This window comes from Panthera pardus, unplaced genomic scaffold, assembly GCF_024362965.1.
Source record: "Panthera pardus isolate Hobbes unplaced genomic scaffold, ASM2436296v1 HiC_scaffold_12, whole genome shotgun sequence".
Taxonomy (NCBI): Eukaryota; Metazoa; Chordata; class Mammalia; order Carnivora; family Felidae; genus Panthera; species Panthera pardus.
Window position 1 is genome coordinate 110384038 of NW_026526677.1, and position 11951 is coordinate 110395988.

Below are 11951 nucleotides of genomic sequence, written 5' to 3' on the forward strand. Positions count from 1 at the left end.
CACCCACCTGTCAGATCATGTGTCTGTGCTGCTAATACACTGGGATTATTCGATGTCACTGGTTTGGTAACAAACTTAGAAAATGTTTTCTCTCCTTTTAGTTAGTTTACAGAGAAAAACTGAGAAGATCAATACTTTTAAGAAAGAAAACAGAGAACTTTACTTCCTGAAGAAATATCCATTTGGGAACAGAAGGTAGCATGGCCCTTTCAAATATTTTTTGTGATTTCATTTTGGTTATTTCCACTCTGGTAGATCATCCTACTGACCTACTCTATGTGTTCTATAAGCAGTACCAATTCAAGACAAGCTTCACAAATGTAAAGAGCTACCTCTTTATTTGTTAAAGGAGTCACACATTAGAAGGTAGGTTTATCTAGCACTATGCTTTTTTTTTTTAATTCTGATTCCTTTTTCGTGTTTTATACAACAATGAATTAAGGAAATGTCTTCAGGAAACTAAGAAAGTAAGTTTCTCTCTGATGAAGCTGTTAAATTGAAGGTGAGAATCCTTTCTTTGCCTGGATTGCATTCTAAAAAACACAAGTAAAAGTAATGAATTATTATTACTCATTCAACACGTTTTGTTGAAGGAGAACATCAAAATAGTTGAGCACTTTAAATTAAAAATATTAGTGTTTATTAATTTTTTGAGAGACAGAGACAGAGCACAAGCAGGAGAGGGGATAGAGAGGGGGAGACACAGAATCCAAAACAGGCTCCAGGGTCTGAACTGTCAGCAAAGAACCTGACACAGGGCTCAAACTCACAAACCACAAAATGACGACCTGAGCTGAAGTCAGATGCTTAACCAACTAAGCCACCCAGGCACCCACTTGAATGAAATTTTAAATGACACCCTTCAAAGTGCACTTGCTACCTTGCAAACTCAGAGCCAGAGAGAGACAGGAATGTGAAGAATCAGGAAGTGGTAAGAGTTGGCTGCTGAGTTTTGCTGTAATTTGGCTTTGGAGGCTTTTTGTTCATTGGGTGAAGTAAGCACAGCATATTTGCTTGCCATTTACCACAGTAGAGAGTGGGCCTCTGGGAGCCAAACCTCTTTCTGAACAATGAGCTGGAATTTCAGTAGAATCACCAAGATAAGTTTTGCCGTTTCAAGGACTAGGAGTCCATTTCAAGGACTACCTTTTGTTTTCACAACTAGGTAATTATCACATCATTCAACTCTGCCCTCCAAGATATGTAGAAAATCCCCAAATATAGTTGAGAGAGAAAGGGTGATAGCCACAGTGTATAATCCTTTCCTTTAAAAAAAATATTTTTAAATCATTCTTTATTTTTTTTTTAGTGAGACAAGGCATGTGAGTGGGGGAGAGGGGCAGAGGGAAAGAGAGAGAATCTTAAGCAGGATCCACACTCAGTTTGCAGCCCAACACAGGTCTGGATCGCATGATCCTAGAATCATGACCTGACCCAAAATCAAGAGTCTGATGCTTAACTGACGGAGCCACCCAGGTGCTCTGTAGTCTCTTTCTCTCTTAAGGCTGAACAGTGAATTCTCAACATGAATGGGGGAAGGGGGATACACACACACACACATACACATATACATACATATGTATACCACTAAGAAAGCTATTTATGAGTTGTTAGATGTGAACTATCTTCCACCATCTTTGTCTTCTAGTTATATTTATGCCTCAAGGTCTTTGTTTATTGCAATGCATGATCTTATTGCTGTGCGATCAGTTTTCTGTAAAAGTCTTTTCTCGTATCTGTCTTAACCACAAGATGCAAATGTTGAATTCGAGGATGTGGAGCTAAGAGCCTTGAGGTCCAGTAACTGTCAACTGGAAGGTATATTTTCTGTTGGGAAGAAATCTCCATATGATGGCAATGACTGCATTGAAAAGGGAAAGAATACCCTCATGCCTTCAAGGTTCTTGCGTTTTTTCTGTCTCGCCAAAATCAAGACTCAGGTCTTGTGCACCTTTATAAAGAAAACCCCCTTTTTTTCTTTTTTACAGAAAATAAAAAGGCCCTGGAAGACAAGTGTAATGCATTGAGGACTGTGAAAGCAACAAAGGAAGCAAAAGTCAAACAGCTGAAGGAGAAAGCATATCACCTAGAAGAATTCTATGAACAAAGAAAAGTGGCTACAGAAAAGTAAGATGTTCATGTGAGAACTGTCACAAGGACTGCATTGTAAGAAAGAATGTGGCAGCCAATAGAGATAATTATATTTCTTTTGGAACTGGATCCAGAGTATTTTGCCAAATGCATTCAGTGGAATTGTGCCTGCCCTTCCTACCTTGCTTTCTGTAACCTGCATTTTCCTTTCTGCCCTAAGTGCTTGTCACACATTGTGTCATGAATTTGGGGCCAAAGAGGGAATGTACCAGCAGTAACGTTGATACCTGGATCCATTGTAGATACACCTACATTGTCCTATGTAGGTTTCAAGCCCATCACACTGTTTTGTCATCCAGCAATTAGGTCATTTTGTTCAGGGCCAGACATGGGTCAAAAATGTTGGGGGGGGGGGAGAATTTGAATTATCTTGCTACAGACACAAGAGAAACTGCTTTCTGAAAAGTGGGTAGGAGTACCAGCTGCACTGAATCCCTGAATCCATTCGGCCAGTGAGATTGTTCAGTGCAGGCCCAATCCCTAAGAAAGTCGAATTGTTTCCTGTCCCCTGAGGTTTTAAGTGTAACTCTTCTGAGTCTTGACCAAAGCCTGCAGCTTCACTAGGGCTCATCTTTGCTGGCCACCCCTGAACTACATTTGTTTACTTCTAAGTCTTTGCCCATAAGGTTGTTCAGCTTCTTTGCCATTCAGATGTATGCCCCCCAAATCAATGATGAGCCCTAGGAAGATTGGGTCCAACTGCCAGGCTGGCTTTGTCCTGGGCTTCCTTCCTATCTTGGTCTTGTGTGTCTTCGTGGGGTTGTTAGATATTTGGTGCATTCACTCACATGCTTCCTCCTTTGTACAGTATTTCCTTTTGTTCTCAGGACATCAGGGACTTTAGAGTCCCTCACTCATGGTGGAAAGTGAACTCCTTTTCTTCCCTGGAGACTCAGCTTTATGTTAGTCCTTTCCACACCTGGGGTTAGGGCCTGCTCTGTCTCACTGGCATCTTGTGTTGTTTTGTTTTGTTTTAATTTGTAGGCTCTTTCTGTGAGTACAGTGCCCTGACCACCTTTCTATCTTCAACCCCTTACAACAGAGCCACTACATTACAACCACGACAGAAAGCATTTGCTGAAGGACTGCCTGAGGCCAGAAGGAAATGCATGTGCCTTTCTGTGTCTCATGCTTTTGTGTCCATTTTTAAGAGAATTTCAATTTTGCATGTGATTCTTGAGTACATTAAGTGTCAATGTGAAAGCCTTTAAATGAACACCACAAACAAAATAGTGTGAGGGCAACACAACAAACCAGCCTTTCTAAGCATTGCCTTTTGCTGCCTTCACTATCAATGGAACCAGTCTTGTGAAAGTAGATTGGCTCCATGAAGTTGAGATTTTTCCATCTGAAATCTGTTTCCTGGAAATAAACCCAGACTGTGTGACATTTCATATCAGATTATACTTCAGGAGATGTTGCCCCTCTAAGATTGGCCTTTTTCTCCACTAGGATATGTAAAGGTGGAGGCAGGGGTTGGAGTCCTGAACTCTAGCGATGTCTGGGAGTGAACTGCAATGTTGGTGAAGCCATAGTCTGGGAGGTCGTCTTTCGGGGTGATTGTGTCATGGTACAACTTTTGGACTGAGAATCAGGGCTCTCCATGGAGGTGTAAGACTAGTGATGATCCCCTGCTTTATCCTAATGGGTACAGTTGGTCAGACATGGTTTTTCACACTGATGAAATGAGTCTTCACCATCTCAAACAAAGATGAACTCTGGGAAGGCACGAAGTGCAATGTTATTTGATGACTTTATGATGAAGGAGAGGAAAAAGAGAACTAGAAAGACAGTTCCGATAGCAGAGACGTAGCAACAGAGGTTGAAGTTTCTTTAACTTAAATGGGGTGTTCACCTCCTTTCTCTGATTGTGTTGTCAGTCTGTGCATTTATGGGAGAGGTGGGGGAAGGGATATCTGCATAGGCCTTCAAGAGTGCTGGGAGGTAAAAAGGGAGAATTTCTGGATCTTGGTCCTGACTGTATATATCTTTCCCATCTTAGGAAGCTGAAAATGATAGTGTGAACTGATGGCAAAGAAGAATCGGATGGCAGCTGCAGGGAAAATTTGAAAATAGCTACAGAAAGGGCTCCTGGGGGGCTCAGTCAGTTAAGCGTCTGACTTCAGCTCAGGTCATAATTTCACAGTCCATGAGTTCGAGCCCCGCGTCAGGGTCTGTACTGACAGCTCCGAGCCTGGAGCCTGCTTCGGATTCTGTTACCTCTCTCTCTGTCCCTCCCCCATTCATTCTCTCTCTCTCTCTCTCTCAAAAATGAACATTAAAAAAAAAGGAAAACAGCTATGAAAGAAGTAAGTACAAGTGAGTTCAGCTACTAATTACCAGCAGCTCATGAAACCTCTGTTCATTTTTTTTTTTGTTTTTAATCTTTTTACAATGTTTAGACTCAACTTAGTAATATAAACAAAAATTCAGAGATCATATACATGGAGTATTAACAGATAAAAAAGGTAAGTTTTAGAAAGAACAAAACAATTAGGTTTTCAAACATTTGCAGATCTCAAGCAATAGCCAGACTGTGTAGAAACTTTGTCCATGCCAACATTCCTTGGGGGTGGTGTCAATTGTCATAATCTATAGGAGAGCAGTGTGTTGTACGATGAATCATAACCATCAACATGGTAGTGCCATTCCATGGCTCTCGTCTTTGCAACCCTGGGAAACCTGGTGAGGATATAAGTTAAAGAAGAATAGAACTTTATCTGAAAGACACTTGTCACATGATGAATTAGGGAAAGATTGAAACTGGGAAGGAATTCTATGAACTCTGAGCCCTACGGGCATGGAATAATGAGTAAGGAAAGGATGTAACAATAGCTTTGATCCTACTGTACATTTATAATCATGTGAAAAGTGTTTCATGTGTAAGAATAAATTGTATCAGGGGACAGATATGAGGTTGTTGGGAACGTGGGCAGATTATTTAAAATCATTCCCAATATTGGGTCTTATCTGACAAGAGCAATTGTAACTCACAGGCAACAAATTGAACAAACATGGGAACAGCTGCAGCAGGCAGAGCTCACCTTTAGATACCAGGTAACCTGAGTTCTGCCGGACATACTGAACCCTTAGCACCTCATGCGGGTGAGTGTAGCGGCCCTTGGAATCCCTAACCACGGGCTTTTCATTGTTGGCTTTTTCAAATCGCAGCTCATGAGAAGAATGCTCAGGACAACTAGGTAAGTGTTTTCTTGTTTCCTCTTTCTTTGGTGCACAGTCTGGCATGACTGAAGGTGGATGTGTTGTTTCTCCCCCAGATCAAGACTCAGATCTGGGATAGGGAGATGGTGGAGTAGGGCAGGGAGGTCCCTTACTTGAAATACAGGTGTGGTCATTTGACTTGCGTTTTTATGGGTGTTTCCAGGGATGATGTGTGCACTGTTTGTTGTCTAGTAGACGACGTGGTGTTGCACCACTTCTTATAGAAGTCTATTATTTTTCTGTATCCAAGACTGGACAGGATGGAAGCAAAGAGGCTGCCTGAGGGATACACGAGGCAGAAACCAATGGCTGCAAGACCAGAGACACAGAACCCTCCAAGGAGAGGTAAGGAGCACGTTGTGATGTGCCACAATCTAACTTCTGCTGTGCAACCTGTTCCTGTGGATGATCATTGTGTGGTCTGGAAAGAATCACAAGCACTAAGGACGGCAGGTGGTCTGAAGGGGTGACAGAAGGGTGTTCTCCTCTGGTGCCGCAGGCAATGAGGCACTTGTCCCTGTGACTGGTGGAGCTCATGCCCCTCCTCTGTGACCCTCCCACCTCCTCTAGCATCCCCCTGTCTGAAGAGCCTGGAAAGGATGACAAGACATGGGCCTCATCCTTCTTCCCACCTGCACTCAATGTGAAGACTTTATTTGAGGAGAAGGTAATTTATTCACTATTTTAATGGTCTTTATTTTTGTTTGTTTTTGGGAACTGTAGCCCTACATCCCTGAATTCAAGTTCCATAGAGCTTAGCTTAGTCCTCTGATGGTATCAGTGCAACTCTGCAGCTTCACTGCTAACTTCTCATAGTTTTCCTTTTCTCAATAGTGTAAAATTAGTCTTTCGTTATATAATAACTGCTCTCGTGTGGAAGACAGCTTGTAGATAAGCTGAGAGATTGAACAATTTGCCTGAAGTCTGAAGAAATGCACACTTCTTGAGATTCATTGAGGATATACACCAAACCAGTATTCTCAATTTTATTCTTTTATTTATTTAAGTTTATTTATTTTGAGAGAGAGAGTCTGGGAGGCATAGAGTAAGAGGCACAAAGAGAGAATCACACGCAGGCACCACAGTGTCAGTGAGGAACCCAATGCTGGGCTCAAATTCACAAGCTGTGAGATCATGACCTGACCCAAAATCAAGAGTCAGATGCTTAACCGACAAAGCCACCCAAGCGTCCTCATATTTATTCTTAATCTGTAATGAAATCGTGATTTCCCATGATGTATACTGAGAAACCTCTGTTTTACTGATGACTTCTAAATTGCTAGTTGTGCCTGACCGGTTCACAGTTATTTGATTAATTACAAAACAACATAAACTAGGGCACCGTGAGGTCTTTATCAAGGTGAGGGATGGTTCTCCCCTTTATCCTTGGGGGGTCACCTGAGGCATGTGGGATACCCTCTGCCTCTGGTCAGGGACCTGAGTGTAGGGAAAAGTTTAAGATATTTGAGGAATGAGATGAGGGGTTGTTTTCATTCCACACAGTCCTCTAAAAGCAGAATAAACCTCCATCCCTTCTAGGATCTTTAGTAGATCCAGAAACTGCTGAAACCTCTGTGAATTACAGCAGTTCTGACTATACCAAGAATGCAGACGAGGACAAGGTAAACACTAGGGCCATTCTCAGTTGTAACTCTTTCGGGAAACCCTCATCTTTCTGTACAGCACACCCTCCCGGCCTTGTCTTGTTCTGTGTGTTCTGTGTCTGTTTGTTCTTTGTTTTCCAAATGCACACCCATAACCCAGGAGCCCACAGACTTCTCACTTTTTAGTCTGTCAGCTTTCTGTGGTAAGTTTAGAGACGAAAAGTGCTTAGAGACTGAGTACCTTAAGGTTTTTCCGTGTGGTTCAGGAAATAATAAGAGGAGGATGACCCCACACTCCAAACAGAAGTCTCCTGGGCTGCGTGACCCCTTCCAGACCTCACCTCTGTGGGAACAGTGTGGCTGCTGTGTCTTCCTTTCTTGATTCTGGCTAGGAGATTAACCTGTTAGAAAGTCTGCCATATTGTTTAAAATTCAAAAGTGCAAAACGACATCATGACTCCAACTTTATATTTTGTGCCCTGTACCATTTAGAGTGGTCTTAGATAAAGTCAGTGTCATCACGCATCACCTTCCCATATTTGTTGGTAAATGAGTTGTCTGGAATCCTTCCAGCTATACCTTAGGTAAAAATAGTTTGAACACTGTGTCCTTCAATTATGTTTATATGAGCAGTTTCTGGTTGTGTCCCCAGTCACTGTTAGAGCTGATACAGTCTCATGACACATACCAGGAGTTTTATACCAAAACACTTGCTTTAAATCTGTTATGTGAATTTCTACCTCTTTTTTCTGTTGGGCATAATTACTCTGTGTCCTGTAGTATGCTTAAAGTCAGAATTCCCTATGAATTAAGATGAACACATCTGAGCTTTGTAGACATTCATAAGTAACTTATTCGTCACAGAAGACTCTCATTCCCCTGCAAGATTTCAGGCATCCTCCACTCCCCAGAGGTCTCAGAGGCCTTTGACAACACTTCAGGAAGGAAGACTCCTTTCTCAGGGAGAGAAGCAGAGGAGGCAAAGTGAGGGTCCAGCTGCAGAACTTTTCACCAGGAGTGGCTATGATTCCATGAGCAGAATATGAGCCATTTATTCCCACTCATTTTTTTGTGTTCTTAACATACCAAAAACAGAGCATCTGGAGTCGCCATAGAGGAGGGATGCAGGGTGAACCTGGACATCGATGGCTGCCTGTCCAAAGAATGCTACTTCATTAGTCTGTAATTACTTCTGTTAACCCTCTAGGACAGGACCCTTGCCATTTTACTTCTGCAGACATGGGCAGTGATGAGTGGTGGCAGTAGGTTAACCTCTTGCATCTACTATCCCAAGCTGTAGGTGGTACCAGTGGCAGGGATGGAGCTTTCAGGTACTGATGCTACTCTCTTGGATCCTGGTGGCAGAGAAGGTGGCAGGTGCGAACACATTCTTCTCTGGTTTTGATATTTGTTCTCTTGTCTGGCATATGAATGTAGCTGTCACTTCTGTTCTGCAGGGCAGTTTGGATCCTGGGGACCTCCTCTGTTAACTGGACGGTTTTGCATGCCCTACCCTAGAGGCGCCCCGGCCTCATGGACTATTAGGCACATCCACCTCCTGAACCTTGGTGGCCCTGGGGGCACCCCAAACCCCTCCACCTGCAACACTTGGTAAGATGATCTGAGCACTAGAAGTTGACTTGTAAAACACACTCATCTTATTTTTGTTGGTGTTAGGTCTTTGGCCAAGGTGCAGGGGCAGTGCCACAGACCATTGTGATACAAGGGGAATGTGTCTGCTTCCATTACCACATTCCTCAAGTTTCTCATGCTCAACATATTATCTTTGTCATTTCCCCCACCATGTGTTGGTACAGGCGTCTCTTGTGGGGAAGGAATGGGGCCGTGTGCAGAAAAGCAGACATAGCGGTTCAGCAGTGATGCCCTATACACAGTCCATTTGCTGGGATCTGTGAGGCATGAGGCACAACGTAACGTATGTCCATCTAGTTGTGCCCCCAGCCATCTATAGTTGTTCGATGAGTGAGGAATACATCTGAATCAGGGCTTTTAGGAGTCTTCATTAGGTTATAAGGGATGGTTCTTCAAGTTCTTCTTGGGGATCACCTGAGGCATGTGGGACACCCTGTGCATCTGATTTGGGATCTGACTGGAGCAAAGAGTTTAAGTTGTCAGAAGAATGAAGGGAGGGGTTTTTTTTGTTTTTGTTTTTGATCTCTAAACAGTCTACTCAAATCAAAATAAACCTCCATCCCTTCTAGGGCCTTTAGCAGATCCAGAAGCAGGTGTCACTCCCAAGAGTGACATCAACACTGGCTCTACCAAAACTGCCAAGAACCATAAGGTAAATGCTGTGGCATTTTCAGTTCTATGTCTTTCCAGAGAGCCGCATCTTTCTGTGCAGCACACTCTCCTGCCACTGTCTCTGGTTTGAGTGCCATATGGTATGGGTGCTTTTTTTTCCCCCCAAATGCACAACCTTTACCCCTGAGTCTACAGGCTTCCCTGTTTTCCACCTGGCATCTCTTTGCGGTACCTTTAGAAGCTAAGCGTGCTTAAGGGTAAGGACCATAGGGCTTTTCCAACGTGTTCCTGAAATAAATCAAGGAGGATGACACCACACTCCACTTGGAAGTCTCCTACCTTGCCTCATTGTTTCCAGATCTTCTCAGTGTGAAATCATTGCTTTTGCTGTTTCTTCCTCTCCTGTTTCTTTCTATCAAGGGTTTTCACGTGTTCAGAAAAATCTGTGGGTATCCTTACAGTTTGAAAATGAGAACTGCCTTCACTCCAACTTATATTTATGTATGCGTCATTTAGAATAGTCTTAGACAAAGTAAATTTCATACCCGTCAGCATTCCATCTTTTTTTTGGTAAATGTGCTGTCCAAAATTCTTTCAGGTGTGCCCTGGGTATAAATACTGTAAACTATAAGAGGTGACATATTTGTCATAGAAAACATGCCCTGAAACTTAAGTTGTGAAGAGAAAAAATCCAAAATTACCTGTGTGGCACGTCCCCACCATGTCCTTCACTTGTGTTCACATGAGCACATTCTCTTGCGCCCTGTGTCACAGGTACAGCTAAAACATAGAAACATACGCCAGAAATCAAAGTGCATTTGTGTTAATTTTGTCATTTAGGATTTCAGCTCACTTTTCCAGAGGACACAATTACCCTGCAAAATGTACTGTACTTAAGCTGAGGAGTACCTCTGAATTCAAATAAATTAGCTGAACCCAACTAACATGTATAGGTTACCTATTTCTCTAAGAGCATGCTTATCCAGGTCCTCTGCAGGACCTCAGGATCCCCATCTCCCCATGTGTCTCTGTGCCCATGGATAGCACTTCCAGAGAGGAGGAGACCCCACTGTTGGGAGAGAAGTAAATTGGGCACAGGCAAGGGCTTAGAGGCAGAGCTTTGAGCCATGAGGGCTATGATTCCATGTGTGGAGACTGGGATTGTCATTCCTTCTCATTCTGTAGTTCTTCACATATAAATAAGCAGCCTCTGTGGTGGAGGGGGATGAGGGGTAGAGGGTGATCCTGGACATAGATGCCTTCCTATCTGGAATATGCTACGTTGTTAATTTGGTATTAAGTCTACTAATCTTCTAGCAATAGAGCCCTTGATGTTTCTACATTTCCTGACACGTGGAGACACTAGTTTATCCCAATAACATCCGTTCCCCATCCCAAAGCTGTAAGTGGAACCCAAAGTATGGGTAGAGATTTTGGCACTGATGCTGCCCTCTTGGAACCTGGTGGTCAGGAAGCTGGCAGGTTACGGGCACTGCTTCTTTGGGTTTCTGCTCTTTGCTGGTGTTGGTGCTTTGTTCTATCCTATGAACATAGCTTTTATTTCTGTTCTGCAGGCCATTATGTATGCAAGAGGGCCTGTTCCTTTCCCAGGATCGCCTTGCAGGCTCTATCCCATGGACTGCCCTTCACTACCAGTCATGGGTTATGGGCCACCTCCCTCTCTTCCACCTACTCTATTTGCTAAGATGACCTGAACTGGATGAGTGGCTGGTAAAGTATATTCATCTTCTTCATGACTGACTTTGTGGCAATGATGTAGAGATGGTTGTGAGTCTTGGCAATCCAACTACAACCTGCCTGAGGACACTGTAGCATATCTCAAGTTTCTCAGGACACACATACAATGGGCAGTGTCATTTCCCTGTAATACAGTGAGCTATATACATCTTTCTTGTCAAAATGAAAGAGGATTTTCTACACAAAAGCAGACGTATCAGCAGCACCGGTGCATATTTTGGAGGCACAATGTTTTGGGTTCTGTAAAGAATGAGGCGCACCCCTAACTTTTAGAGCATCAGGTGTCCTATGTGAAAGAGGGACATGCATTAAGTGACACAGACCTTGTGATCACCATAATGGAAACACCAGTGAAGGATCCAGTGCAGAAAGAAACAGGGGAAAATTGTATCACACAGGAATAGAAGGGAAGTTGAGGACAGTAAGCAGAGTTTGAGGAGGTGCAGAGGGTGCTGGGGTCAGAGAGATGCAGTTGGAGGCCATTCCTGACCACAGCCTGAGCAGGGAGTGTGAGGTTCACACGAAGCTGCTATGTGCGATCACTCTCAGTGCACAATGCAGTGTTCATCTCCGAAATGTCATTTTCGTCAAAGTGCACCTAGGTAATCATCTAAAAAGGCTGTTGTCACCCTGGGTTTTCTGAAGGTTCTGGATATTTGTGGGGGGAAAATGCCCTGGAGACATGGGAAATTTAACTTGGTCTTATGGAAATGCTTGTATGCCCAAGTTCATATCCCTCAGTGAGACTAAAAGTGGAGACAGGATCTAGATCAGCTGAGGGCCTGCACTGGCCTTCAGCCTGAGTCAAACTCTTAGTGGGTCAACCTATAATTCAGGGTTGGCCAGAAGCCGCCACTGCATCAACCTGATTACAGCTTTGCATCTCCTCAAACTTCTCTCACAATATCCTGAGGCTTTGCCTGTGTTCCTGCTGTCTCAGCCCTAATACCA

At 43.3% G+C, this 11951-nt stretch overlaps 2 long non-coding RNA genes across 4 annotated transcripts; one reads left to right on the top strand and one right to left on the bottom strand.

Moving 5' to 3' along the window:
• Positions 1 to 321: 321 nt before the first annotated feature.
• Positions 322 to 10820, bottom strand: LOC109261375 (uncharacterized). Of its 3 annotated transcripts, XR_008421327.1 has the most exons (5): positions 10201 to 10820; positions 9944 to 10022; positions 7219 to 7390; positions 5487 to 5652; positions 322 to 533 (listed from the first exon to the last, which is right to left on the bottom strand). It is a non-coding gene; the product is annotated as an uncharacterized LOC109261375 (long non-coding RNA). The 3 variants fall into 3 exon arrangements; XR_008421326.1 differs by lacking the exons at positions 9944 to 10022; positions 10201 to 10820 and adding an exon at positions 9582 to 9937 and having other exon boundaries at positions 7219 to 9087; XR_008421325.1 differs by lacking the exons at positions 9944 to 10022; positions 10201 to 10820 and having other exon boundaries at positions 7219 to 9937.
• On the top strand, positions 9200 to 11363 carry LOC128776224 (uncharacterized). Its single transcript, XR_008421328.1, has 2 exons — positions 9200 to 9282; positions 10817 to 11363. It is a non-coding gene; the product is annotated as an uncharacterized LOC128776224 (long non-coding RNA).
• Positions 11364 to 11951: the final 588 nt, after the last annotated feature.